Below are 14,064 nucleotides of genomic sequence, written 5' to 3'. Positions count from 1 at the left end.
GCTCTCCTTTAGCAAGTCATTGACTTGTTTTTCATGGTTTTCTTGCATCCTTCTCATTTCTCTTCCCAATTTTTCCTCTACTTCTCTAACTTGCTTTTCCAAATCCTTTTTGAGCTCTTCCATGGCCTGAGACCAGTTCATGTTTTTCTTGGAGGCTTTTGTTGTAGGCTCTTTGACTTTGTTGACTTCTTCTGGCTGTATGTTTCCAAAGTCTGAGACTGAATCTGGATGCGTTTTCACTGCCTGGCCATGTTCCCAGCCAACTTACTTGACCCTTGAGTTTTTCGTAGGGGTATGACTGCTTGTAGAGTAAAGAGTTCTATGCTCCAAGCTTGGGGGGATGTGCCAGTTCTGCCTCACCAGCACTCCTCCTTCCCCAAGAACCCCCAACACGGACTGGACTTAGATCTTCAGCAGGCTCTTCACTCCTGCTCTGATCAGCCACTTAATTCCTCCCACCAGGTGGGCCTGGGGCCAGAAGCAACTGCAGCTGTAGTTCTATAGCTGCCCCACCTCCGCTGTCCCCAGGGCAGTGGCTGAACCGCAAACTCTATCCCCCTGTCCCCAGCAGCTTTTCCCACTAACCTTCTCTGTTGTCTTTGGTGTTTGTGGGTTGAGAAGTCTGGTAACTGCTGCAGCTCACTGATTCAGGGCGCCCTGGTCTGATTTGTCTGCGTGGCCCACACTGGGCTCCGCTCAGCTCCGTTCTGCTCCCAGCTCTGTGCACAAAAGACCTCACCCAGCAACCATCCAGGCTGTCCTGGGCTGGAGCCCTGCTTCCCTCTGCTATTTTGTGGGTTCTGCAGTTCTAGAATTGGTTCAGAGCCATTTTTTATAGGTTTTTGGAGGGACTTGGCGGGGAGCTCACGCTAGTCCCTGCTTTCCAGCTGCCATCTTGGCTCCACCCCTGTTATTGTCTTTTTGAGCCAATTCTGATGAAAGTAATATTTAAGCATTCTTCCCTACCTCCATCATCCCCTCCACTGTAAAACCTCTTTCATTACCTGTTTTATGTGAGATAATTTACCCCATTCTGCTTTTCCCCTTCTCCCCATCCATTCCTCTTTCTTACCCCTTAATTTTATTTTTTAGTTATTTTATCACATTCAACTTACATCCACGCCTTCTGTCTATATATACACTCCTCCTAACTGCCCTAATAATGAGTAAGTTCTTAGGAGTTACAAGTATTATCTTCCCATGTAGGAATGCAAACAATTTAAATTTATTAAATACTTTATGATTTTTCTTTCCTATTTACCTTTCTATGCTTTTTTTGATTTTTATTGGAAAGTCAGATTTTCTATTCCTCTCTGGTCTTTTCATCAGGAATGCTTCAAAATCCTCTATTTCATTGAATATCCATTTTTTCCTCTGAAGGATTATATTCAGTTTTGCTGGTAGGTAGTTCTTGGTTGTAATCCTAGCTCCTTTGTCCTCCAGAATATCATATTTCCTCTCCAATCCTTTAATGTAGAAGCTACTAAATCTTGTGTTATCCTGACTGTGGCACCACAATATTTGAATTGTTTCCTCCTGGCTGCTTGCAGCATTTTCTCCTTGACCTGGGAGCTTTGGAATTTGGCAATAATATTTTTGGGAGTTTTCATTTTGGGATCTCTTTTAGTAGATGATTGGTGAATTCTTTCTATTTCTATTTGACCCTCTGGTTATAGAATATCAGGGCAGTTTTTTTTGATAATTTCTTGAAAGATGATATTTCAGCTCTTTTATTTTATCATGGCTTTCAGGTAGTCCAATAATTTTTAAATTCTCTCTCCTCAATCTATTTCACAGGTCAGTTGTTTTTCCAATGAGATATTTCACATTTTCTTCTAGCTTTTCATTCTTTTGATGTTGTTTTATTGTTTCTTGATTTCTTGTGGCGTCATTAGCTTCCACTTGCCCAATTCTAATTTTTAAGAAATTACTTCCATCGGTGAGCTTTTGTACCTCCTTTTTTATTTGGCCAATTCTGCTTTTTAAGGAATTATTCTCTTCAGTGGATTTTTGTGCCTCTTACCATTTGACCTATTCTGTTTTTTAAGGAGTTATTTTCTTCAGGATTTTTGTGCCTCATTTACCACATTGTTGACTCTTTTTTCATGATTTTCTCAAATAACTCTCATTTCTTTTCCCAATTTTTCATCTACCTCTCTTCATTGACTTTTAAAATTCTATGCTTGGGTTTCTTTTTAGGTTGTTTGTTCATTTTCCAGACTATTTCTTGACTTCTGACTCTAGATTCAAGTTGGGTTCTGCTCCTGAGGTGGAGAGAACACTGTCCCAAGTTTCAGGCCTTTCTGCTGCTATTCTCAGAGCTAGTTCTGGGGTTCTGTAAGTTTTCAGTTCTTCCAAGGTGGTGTGATCCAAGGAGAGGTGTGTTTACTACTGCTTTGACTTGTGCTCTGGTCTCTGAGTGACCACAAGCACTCTTTTCCACCCTGGAACTATGACCACAGTCCCCATTCCTCTGCAGCCACAAGCTCTGGTGTGCTGGTGCTACTCCTCACCCTGGGCCTGTAACCTGGATCCAAGTATGGCCCACACATCAGAGTCCTCCTGCCAATGCCAACAAAGGGACACCTATAATCTCCTTCTGACCAGTTGTCCAACCCTCTTATCATCTGTAGACTGAGAGGTCCAGAAGCAGCTGCTGCCACCCCTGATCCAGTCATCCCCAAGGTCTGCTACTGGTTTGCTAGGGCCTTGACTGCACACCCTGTGCTAGACTGTGCTAGACTGTGCTCTACTCTCACCTAGATGCAGCAGACATTTCCTGCCGACCTTCTAACTTGTCTTGGGCTAAAAATTTGTTTCATCTTATGCTTTTGTGGGTTTTGCTGCTCCAGACTTTGTTTTGAGGTATTATCGAAAGCTATTTGGAGGGGAATTTGGGAGTCCCTGTCTTTTCTCCACCATGTTCAAAGTTGATTATTTTGAAGCAGGACAGAGCTCATCTTTACCCCACCCCTACTCCCAATCCTTCCCCTCTTCTAAATTTTCCTATTATTGTTGAGGACACCAGCAGACTCTCCAGTGACTCAGGCTCACAACCTCAAAGTCATCATCCACTTCATTCTGGACCTCACCCTACATGTCTAGTCTATTGTCTCTATTTTCAACAATGTCTCTCCTATGCCTCCCCTTGTCCCCACTCACTCAGCTGCCACCCTGATGCTGGCTATCATCACAACAGCCTTCTGGCACATAGTAGGTGCTTAATCAATGCTTGTTGTCCTGACTTTGTATCCTCAGTTTAACCTGGTGCCTGTAGGCACTTAAATGCTTGTTGACTGACTGAGTTTACACATATCCCTATTAAATTCTATCTTATTCCACCCCATTGTTCCAGTCTGTCAAGATCTTTCTAATCCCATCATTCACTTCCTAACTTTTTCTCATTGTTACACTAGATAAACACACCATCTATGATTTTATCCAAGAGTGATAAAAATGCTCAACATCCCAAGACCCAGCAGAGATGCTTAGAACATCCCCATTCCACTGGGGAGGGAAGAGGAGGGGAATAAGAATTTATTAAGCACCTACTGTGTATGAGGCATTGTAATAAGCTCTTTTTATTATTAATGTTTACATTATTAGTATTAGATTATTACATAATATTGCCTCATTTAATATTACCTCTTCAAGACATTCTTCCCAGTTGACATGGAATCATTCATTAATGACTACTCCTTTTGGATCCGACCACTCAGCTAGTTTCAAATCTTCTTAAACAGCACTATTGTCCAGCTTCTGTTTTTCTATCTTTCCCTCAAAAAAAGAAGGAAAAAAGTTTTGCAGACATCTCTGCAAACTCTGTCTGTTTCATTTCCTGATTCACCCCCTCCATAATGAGATTAATCTGTGATGACCAGTGCTAGAAGAAGCCACAGCTTTTCCATATAGTTAGGTGACTCAGTCTCTGTTAGCAGACTTGCTTTGGCCCCTTGTGGTGCAGGACCTAAAACTCAGAGCACTATTAGGTAGGTTAACATGCATTTCATCACAATCTTCTTTTTCTCCCTTCGCCTCCAAAATTTTAACTCCTTGCTGCTGACATTCAGGTCCAGAATATAATTTCTCCTTCCTTGGGTCCTATTTTCTTAAGATAGCAGGTTCATTTTGCTTGTTACCTGTGCTTAGTAAATTTGTGTAGAGATGTCTGAAGCTATAGGACTCGTTACTAACTGCTTTCTCGAATTTTGCCTCCTGTACATTTATGGGTGAATCTATTGTCCTTTGTCCTAGACTGGGGTGATAGGAAGGACCATTCTTGGGGGAAATGAACTAAAATCCAGAGCCTGGATCAAGAGGAAAGGTAGGGAGCTGATGGCAGCCATGTAGAAAGGATATCCAAAAGCTCTAGCTGGAGCCAACATTGAACAAACAAGAACGCAATCTCTTGGGTTTACAAAGTGCTTTATGGTTTCAAAAGCAAATTATTCATGCTTAGAACATCGGTAACTTTGTGCTGTGATTTATCTCTCCACCATGGTCTTAGGGTCATAGATTCAGAGCTGGAAATAACTGTGAATCTCATTAAGTTCAACTCCCTTTGTTTTACAGAAAAATAATGGAAGTCTAAAGACACATTCAGAGACTCACTCAGGGTCATGGGCAGACAGGCACAGACTTAGGGGCTCGAACCCCAGACATCAAGCTCCAGATCCAGCCTTCTTTCCACCCTCACATTCAATCTTCATGAATTGCCTTGACCAAAAAACTCAATAAGCTGATAGCCAACCCAGGGATGAGCTGCTACTGGACGTCCCAAATCCCCAGTGTTTCCTGTCAACGTTTATCAAGTTGAATTGCTTCAGAGGACCACCTTCTACCAGCTGAAGTGTTCAAACAAACCAGATGGGATTGTTGTTCCATCGTTTCTGACTCTTCATGACCCCCATTGGGGTTTTCTTGGCAAAGATACTGGAGTGGTTTGCCATTTCCTTCTCCAGCTCATTTTACAGATGAGGAAACTGAGGCAGACAGGGGTAAGTGACTTTCCCAGGGTCACATAGCTACTAAGTGTCTGAGGCCATATCTGAATTCAGGAAGATGAGGCTTCCTGACTTCAAGCCTGGCACACAATGCGATATGGCGCCTCCTAGCATCCTCTAATTATAACTCATCTTCCTGAGTTCAAATGCAGACTTGGTGCTCTATCCACTGAACCCTCTAGTTGTGGATTAAATGGGAACTTTCAAGTTCTAGCATCATGCAGCAGGCTAAAAAGACAGATAGGCCAGCAGACAAACAGATAGATACAGCAACAGAGAGAAAGAAAGAAAGGAAGGGAAAAAGAGAGGGGAGGAAGAAAGAAAGAAAGGAAGGAAGGAAGAAAGAGAAGGAAGGAAGGAAGGAAGGAAGAAAGGGGGAGGAAGAAAGGAAGAAAGAAAGAAAAAAAGAAAGAAAGAGAAAGAAAGAAAGAAAGAAAGAAAGAAAGAAAGAAAGAAAGAAAGAAAGAAAGAAAGAAAGGAAGGAAGGAAGGAAGGAAGGAAGGAAGGAAGGAAGGAAGGAAGTATATGTATGTGTATATGTACTTGTGTGTGTATGTGTATATGCGTGTGTTTATGAGTATTCTCAAGACCATAAGGCCAAAGGGAAAGCTACCTCCAGCTCCCAAAGATCTGCCAAAGTGATTTTACTAATCATATTACTCGATAAATTCCAGAAACTTCCTATTGCCTTTAAGATCAACCATGGACCCCTTTGTTTGGCATTTAATGCTTTTCACAAAGTGGTCCTTTCCCACCTTTCCAATCTTTTTATTTTTAAGGCAGCTGGGTGGTACACTGGTTACAGTCTTGGGCCTGGAGTCAGGAAGACCTGAGTTCGAGTGTGACCGACTTACTAGCTGCATGACTGTGGGCCAGTCACTTAAGCTCTCTATGCCTCTTCTTTCTCATCTGTAAAATGGGGATGATGACAGCCCATGGCTTGTTTTGAGGATAAAATGAGATAATATTTGCAAAGTGTTGCATAGATTCAAGGTCCTCCTGTGAGCTATTATTATCATTGGATCATAAGCTCCCTGAGGACAGGGACTGTCCTTTGCCCCTTTTTGTATCCCCAGTGTTTAGCAGCGTGCCTGGCATATTTGTCTTTGTTGTTGTTTTTCAGTTGTTTCTGACTCTTTGTGACTCGTGTAGGAAGTGCTTAATGAATGTTTATCGATTAATAGGAAAGGGAAGACATATGACCACTGAGTTGGTACAGTCAGACGAGCTGGTACAAAACCTCTTCCCAAAGTCTGCGTCACACCCTCCCACAAGAACATACCGAACCCAGGGGAGAGTAGGGTTAGAGTTGGTACACATGAGGCAAGGGGGGCGGGGGGGGGGGGCGGTGCCGCGGTCCTTGTAGCTCCGCAAGGCTTTTCTTTTTTCCTGCCTGGGGTCCTCATGGAGTTCTGTACTGTAGCTCCCTGCTGGGCCCTCACTAGAATCCATAAGCTTCCTTTCCTCGGAGGGTCTAAGTTGTCAGTCTCCCATGCACCTGACGGGGCCAGCTATTACCGGACACTGTTAGGACCCCAGTGGGAACTCCAAAATCTTTCCAAATCCTCCTTTCAAAGTTCACAAGGCCACGTGGAAAAGAAACTCTCCTCCCCTCAAGGAATTCCTTCTCAGGGGGCTCGGCTAGGCTGCTCTCTCCTCCAAGGCTGGCCTTCCACCCCCAGTTCTAGGCTCCTGACTGGTTTATTATTTCAGCCAGACCCCACCAGGAGCAATTAGTCTCCTCAGTCAAACCCAATACGCTTCCCTAGCATTAGTTCATTTCCTGAAACACCTTTCACTCCTACACTGATTAAAGAGTCTTTTCTCCTAGTTTAACACCTCTGTTTCATAAGTTAATTCAATAGATGTGTTCTCACCGGATTAACAAAATTACCTTAAGGGGGTTGGGTGAATGATGGATTCATTTAATTGTGGCCCTTACACCTCCTATGGTATTTGAGCGGCAGCTTTGATTTTTTTCCTGGCACATAGTAGGTATTTAATAATAAATGTTGCCTGATTGATTGATTACTTCAAGCCACATGGAGCGGAAGCATTGATCTCCATTTCTACTTGCTTTCCAACTTGGCCAAGATTACACACACTAAAGGTGTAAACATAAAGGGACCCAGTCCCCACAACACAAATATCGTTTGCACCTACTACTCTGTGCAAGGCGTTGGGATAAGGCAACAGAAACGAAAATGAAAAATAATCCTTGCCCTCAGGGAGCTTATGTTCTACCAGGGAGTTTCAATATGTACACAAATAAACGTAAGTGATGCATGATCTGGGGCTCTCCTCCCAAACCCAGCTTGCATGGGCATGCTATTACTTCTCCATCTAGGTTCTAGGGGTAACTCTGAGAGACAGTTGGGCAGCGCCATAGTCCATAGAGCACCTACCTGAACTCAGGAAGACTCATCTCCCTGAGTTCAAATCTAACCTCAGATACTTACTAGCTGTGTGACCCTGGGCTTAACTTAACACAATATTTAACACTTAACACTGTTTGCCTCAGTTTCCTCATCTGTCAAATGAGCTGGAAAAGTAAATGGCAAAGCACTCCAATATCTTTGCTAAAAAAAAAAAAACCCAAATGGGGTCATCAAGAGTCAGACAAGGCTGAAAAACAAATCAATTAATCAGTCAAACAATTAGATTTTTGAAACAAGTGTTTACTATGGTTGTGGAGTTGGTATCAAACATCTCCCTACAAGTCTTCCACCGGTATATGCAGAGTTCAAGGGAGAGATACGGCCAAGCTCCCTTCCTTGGGTACACATGAAGCCCCGTCATTAGGCATGCTGTAACTTTTCTGCTAGGCTCTTGTAGTCTTTTTTGGGGGCGGGGAGGCAATTGGGGTTAAGTGACCACGCAGCTAGTGTCTGAGGTCAAATTCGAACTCAGGTCCTCCTGACTCCAGGTCCAGTGCTCCATCCACTATGGTGCCACCTAGCTGTCCCTCCTGTAGAGTCTTAAAGTTGACTGCTCAGTGTCTGAGCTTCTCTTTGGCCCCAGATGCAGACATGGGTCTGTTATCCCACGGATGCTGCTAGCACTATGGGACTCCTTTGGGAAGTCCCAGATCCTTGGACCCTCCAAAGTTCGCAAGGTCTTCTTCTAGCCAGAAGAGAAACCAAGGCCCCAGCTGAGTCTCTTCTTCAACCTCCCCACCCCAGACCAAGCACCAAAGGGTTACTTCTCAGGGGCTGAGCTGGTCAGTGCTAGAATTCTCATCCAAACTGGCACGTTGCTTCTGTAAAAGCCCCACTGGGCATGACCAAGTCCCTTAACAATCCTAGCACATGTCCTCTTGAAATGCCTTTGATTCATCCATCCATTCATTGCCCAAGCTTTGTTCTCGCCTCTGAGTGATCCAATACAAATGTGTTCTTGCCCCATGCACTATCAGGGTGGCACCCTCTCACCTTTACTCGAACAACTGTGGGTGATCAGGGAAGGCTTCCCAGAGGAGGTGGCAACCAAGCTGAGCTGAGAAGGATAGAAAAGTTAAAAGGCAGAAGTAAGGAAAGAGAGCATTCTGGGAATGGGGGACAGTCTGTCTATTAGAGACCAAAACACAGTTGAGACTAACATGTTTTTAATTGTAACGATGTTCAGTCGTTTCATTAATGACTTTGCATGACCCCATTTGGGGTTTTCTTGGCAAAGATACTGGAGTGGTTTGCCATTTCCTTCTTCCATTCATTTTACAGATGAGGAAACTGAGGCAAACAGGATGAAGTGATTTGCCCAAGGTCACACAGCTAGTATGCGTCGAATTTGAACTCAGGAAAATGAGCCTTCCCTAACTATAACAATAGCTAACATTTACATTGCGTTTCAAGGTCTGCAAAGCACTTTCTATATGTGTTCTCCTAATATATCCCCGCAGCAATCCTGTGTGATGGGCGCTGTGATTATCCCCATTTTGCAGATGAGGAAACGGAGGTTGAGGGAACATTCAGTGATTTGCCCAGAGTCACAAAGCTGGGAAATATCCGAAGTCATGTTTGAACTCAGGTCTTTCTGATTCTGGACCCAACACACAACCCACTGCGCCACCTAGCGGCTCATGTTTAAAAATGCACAGGAGAAATCACCCCGTATTGAAAATAACACACACTTAAGTAAAAGCATTTTATGATATACCTAAAGTAAAAGCAATCTTTATATACTTAAAGAAAAGCAATCTGCACGTAATAGAGAATTGTTATTTCATAGGTGACCTCTCTCTTCTTGGCACATAGTAGGCACTTAATAAATGTTTATTGGTCGATGGATGATTTTAATGGATGATTTAAAAGTTGAATTGTTTCTAAATGGGGAGGGGGGTGTCAGGGTAAAGGCACAGAGAGAAGATGAAATCATGAGTCCAGAGAAGAGTGGTTAGTTGGAAAGTAGATTCCAAGAAGGAGGAATACAAGTTTAGAAAGGCAGGTGGGAGACTTAAGACCAAGCTGAGAACTTTCTATTTTATTCCAGGGCCAATGGGCAGCCGATGAAGTTGTCTTAATTGGTCTTAGTCGGACGTGCTCAGATCTGTGCCTTAAGGAGATAATATTGGCATCTGTGTGGGAAATGGATGGAAATGGCAGAGACCAGACCCAGGGAGCCCAATTAGGGGGCTAGAATGGTCATCAAGACCATCATCAAGAGGAAAAGAGGACCTCAGCTACTGCGGGGTGGCCTCATAGAGTGGAAAGTTGGGCGAGGGTGTTGGAGATGTGGAAACTAAAGTGATGAGACTCAGTGACTGATTAGATATAGGGAGTGAGGGACAGAGCAGAGTCAAGTGACTGTAAACATGATGGTACCCTCAGCAGAAATAAACGGAAATTGTTGTCATATCGTCTTTTTAATAAAATATTTATTTACAGTCTCTTTCTTCTCTAATCTATGCTCTACCCAGACACCAAATCCTAAATCCTAAATCACAAATCAGGCCATGTTATTTTTCTGCTCAGGAACTTTCCATGACTCCCTATTAACTCAAGAATTAAATACAAACTGATATCAAATTGTCTCAGGGAGAGGGGAGGGAAGGGGTGGAATAAATTTGGAACTCAAATTTCTTTTTAAATGAAAATGACTAATTGGAAATGTTTTTCGTGATTGTATGTGTATAAACTATAGCCAATTGCTTACCCTCTTCTCAGGAAGAAGGGAAAGGAGGGAAGGATAGAATTTGGAACCCAAAACATAAAAAAAAAGTTTAAAAATTGTTTTAACATGTAATTGGGGGGAAATGAAATACTATGAAAATTAATGTTTAAAATTGTTTACATGTAATTGGGAAAACAAAATATTATGGAAAATTTTTAAAAGTTAAATACAAACTCCTCTATTTTGACATTTAAAGCCTTTGCAGTCTGATTCCAATTTACCTTCCCAGTCTGATATATCACATTAGTCCTTCTCACCCACTTTCTGTTCCTCATGATATTTTGTCTCCAACCTCTGGCACATAGTAGGAGCTTAATAAATGTTGATTGACTGATAGACTTTGAACAGGCTATGCCCCATCTCCTCCCATACTCTCTGCTTTCACATCTGCCTCTTGGAATGACCTCCTCTCTTCAGGTCTCATTTCAAAGACTACCTTCCCTTAGAATCCTTTTCTGATCCTCAACAATACCATACAATAAACATTTATTAAGCACCTACTATGCGCCAAGGAGTGTATTAAGCATTGGGAATACAAATAAGAAAAAGAAAAATAGTCTTCTGGCATCTTCCTCATTTTAGAGTTTGTATTTATTTTATATCTTTGTTCAAATATTGTTTCTCCTAAGTAGTAAATAAGCTCCATGAGGACCAGGACTGTTTCATTTTTAGCATATAAAAAAATTTCTGGCATGTGGTCAGTACTCAGTAAAGGCTGAAACTGAATAGAAATAATGGAATCTGGAGGATAAAGATCGGGTCACTTTGGAACATGCCGAGTTTGAAATGCCTATGGGACAATCCAGTGGAAGTATCCACCAAGTAGTGGGTGATGGGAGACTGAAGAGTGATGAGGACTGGACAGGTAGTACCGACTATGTGTCCTGTGATTCAGGGCCTCCCCAAGGACTCTGGACTTAACACTGACCTGAGGGCCCAACTTCTAAAAGGATCAGTTCCTGTTGCTGGCTCACTGCTCCCCAGTGGAGAGAAAGCTCCAGGGAAATATCTGCATAAGTTCAGGAATGATTCAGTAAATCACCCAAATCATCCAAAGCCCTGATACCTCAGTCTCATTCAATTAACCAGTCATAGGCTTTAGACAAAGTGTGGAAAAACCATTCATTACCCAGGAAGAGTGTTCAGATTGGCTGAGAAAATTTGGTCCTACTCTGTGAGGCATATATAAAACCAGGTCACTGATTCAGCACTCAAGAGATTGACTCAAGTGGAAAGACGAGATCATTAACCCCTTGAGAAAGAATCCACTGGGGAGGAGCACAGCCCAGAGCCTCAGTCTCCCCTCTGCTCTTTGACCAGAGGAATACCTCATGAACTTCCAAGGTCTAACTGCTTATCCCCATCTCAGCAGAGTCCCTACGTGGGCAGACAGCAGCATCTGCATCATGAGCAAAGCATAGGCTGGACCCTGATTTGAGGCTCTACAAAAAGTCTAATGGAAATTCCATACCTACTATACTCAAGGGGAACATTTTGAAGACTCCAGTAAAGGGATATTCGGAAGCTTTGGCTTACTCCTCTGCAGAACATACCCTTTAAACTTAAGCCTACATTTCTTTGGGCTCCATATGTACTTATGGAAGTGTATGCCCCTGCTTTGGAGGAACATTGTTGTACTAACAGTTCTTATCATAACACCTGTGTGGGTCAAAAGACCACTGACTCAAGTTAAAAAAAACAGGTGTCTCGGTTTCTCAAGGCAGAAAAAAAAAACAAGAAGCTTTATTTGATCAAGTCTCGAGAATTGGGCATCTTTCACTACCAGGGCAGAGAGAGCAGTGAAGAGAGGCAAAGGGAGGGAAGGCAAGCAGGGAGATATATAGCCTTGTACAAACAATTCTAAGAAATCCCACCCCAGAGGCTGGACCCCCGACCCCATTTGTGGAGATGAGTGGCCTCACAATCTAACCAGGAATAAGTTTTTACCCAATACAAGCACAGAAACCACAGAATTACCTTATAGGGAAACTTTAATGCTAAGATGGCCATTTGTAAGTAGGCTAGGGGAGGGGGAGAGGGGAATAACATCTGGTTTCCCCGAAATCATATGATTTACAGGAAAACAAAACTTAGGCCTGGTGAGGTTCACATCCTAACTAAATTTGTACTATCTCTATTTGAATATTGCCTTGCATGAGTTATTCACACAAAGCTTTCACAATCTTGTATTTCATTCACAGCTGAGGTGACATCTATAAATCTAAAGAAGAAGGGGGAGAAAGACATTCCTAAAGGCTAATAATCAGATTCCCACAGACTCAAATTTATCCCATCTCCCTTTACTCTAAATATTGATTCTCAAACATTTTAGATATAAATACATGTATACATATTCTCTGTGAAGTCTTCACACTTTATTCTCTCACTATCTCACACACACCTTAGTGAATATCCTTTCCTAAAAGCTAATAGAGTCTCTCTGACATCAACTGATGGGACTCACAAGCTACAGCATCAGAAAAACATCTCCTAGCCCTCCAGGGTGAGATGTTGGATGCCCACAGTCTGGGGACTGAATAGTTGGCATATTACCTCAGAGCATGTGGTACAGAAACAAAGTTTAGCCATGGCTCACATCTAAGTCTCTCCAAATGTGAGTAAATGTCCCTCAGGTAAAAGGACTCAGTCAAAAATACGGGTATCGTGTTTGGGACAACTTTTATTTCACCTACCACAGAAAATGCTTAAGATATAAACAGGAGGCCAAATACAGATACATACAGCACTGGGGTCTCAGGGGTTAGTCACTGGTCCCTCAGATGTGAGGATCTTCAGGCCATGACAGGAGACCCATGAGAGGTCTCTCCTTCAGAGAGGTTGCCCTTGGTACCCAGCTTTACAAGGTTCTTCATCCCTCCTCTTCAACAATGCCTGGGCTGGGACTGAAATGGAACTGATTTCAAGACAGAGCAGTTGTTAAAGGTCATTTTATGCCACAGCAACTGGTTAAAGGCTTTACAGGAAGGGGCAGATTCTCAGTCAGGTCCCCTGGTTGATTTTTTCTTCCATGACATGAGAGTCAGGCAGATACTAGGTACTGGTGGGGGAAGGATCATATGTGCTAAGTAGGTGGTATGGAAATTTCCAGAAAATTGCAGTTAGAGAGGGCATCATTCCCAGTGTTCAGAGCAGAAAGAGCCTGAGACAAGTGAGTCTGGTTGGTCTCAGAAAGACCCATAAAAAGCAAGGTTTTTTGTTGTTATTGTTTGTTTTGGGTTTTTTTTTGGATAATCATAGACTACATTTCCCATGAGACCATGGTGGATTGGACTACATCACCTATAATGCTTTGAAAGCTAGAACTACATCTCCCATGATGCTCTGAAGGAGCTAGGACTATACTTTCTGAGATGAGCGGGGAAGGAGGCTAGGACTAAATCTCTCTTGCTACCTTAGGAATTTGTCTCTCTTGGTGGGCCAGAGATTGAAAGAAACCAGGATTACACCCCAGGCCATCTTCCCTGGAGACTGTTTTGGAGGGAAGAGCCAATCAGTCTTTGACGCTTTGGGCTAAGGCAGTGACTAACACCCGATAGACTTAGCCCTCATACCCCACTCACCCAGGCTCACATTCAGTCTCTCAAACTCACCCAGGAGACTGACGTTGACATTGCCTTGCACACTCTCTCATGATTACTCCCACAATCAGGCATGGCATCCTTCCACATTCAACCCCTTAGTCTCATCATGGATGTCCTCATTCTCCCCCTTTGGACGATCATCCCTCAAATATTTCTTTTCTTTCATACTGAAATCTTTCCAGTTGCTACCACTTACACACCCAGCCCAGGACAACCCTCTCACACACTTAGCCTGTCATACCGACATACATACTCCATACATCACACACTTTTCATGCATACATCGATTT

This window comes from Trichosurus vulpecula, chromosome 2 (assembly GCF_011100635.1).
Source record: "Trichosurus vulpecula isolate mTriVul1 chromosome 2, mTriVul1.pri, whole genome shotgun sequence".
Lineage (NCBI taxonomy): Eukaryota > Metazoa > Chordata > Mammalia > Diprotodontia > Phalangeridae > Trichosurus > Trichosurus vulpecula.
The sequence above is the reverse complement of the archived record's forward strand: the minus strand, read 5'-3'. Positions refer to the sequence as shown.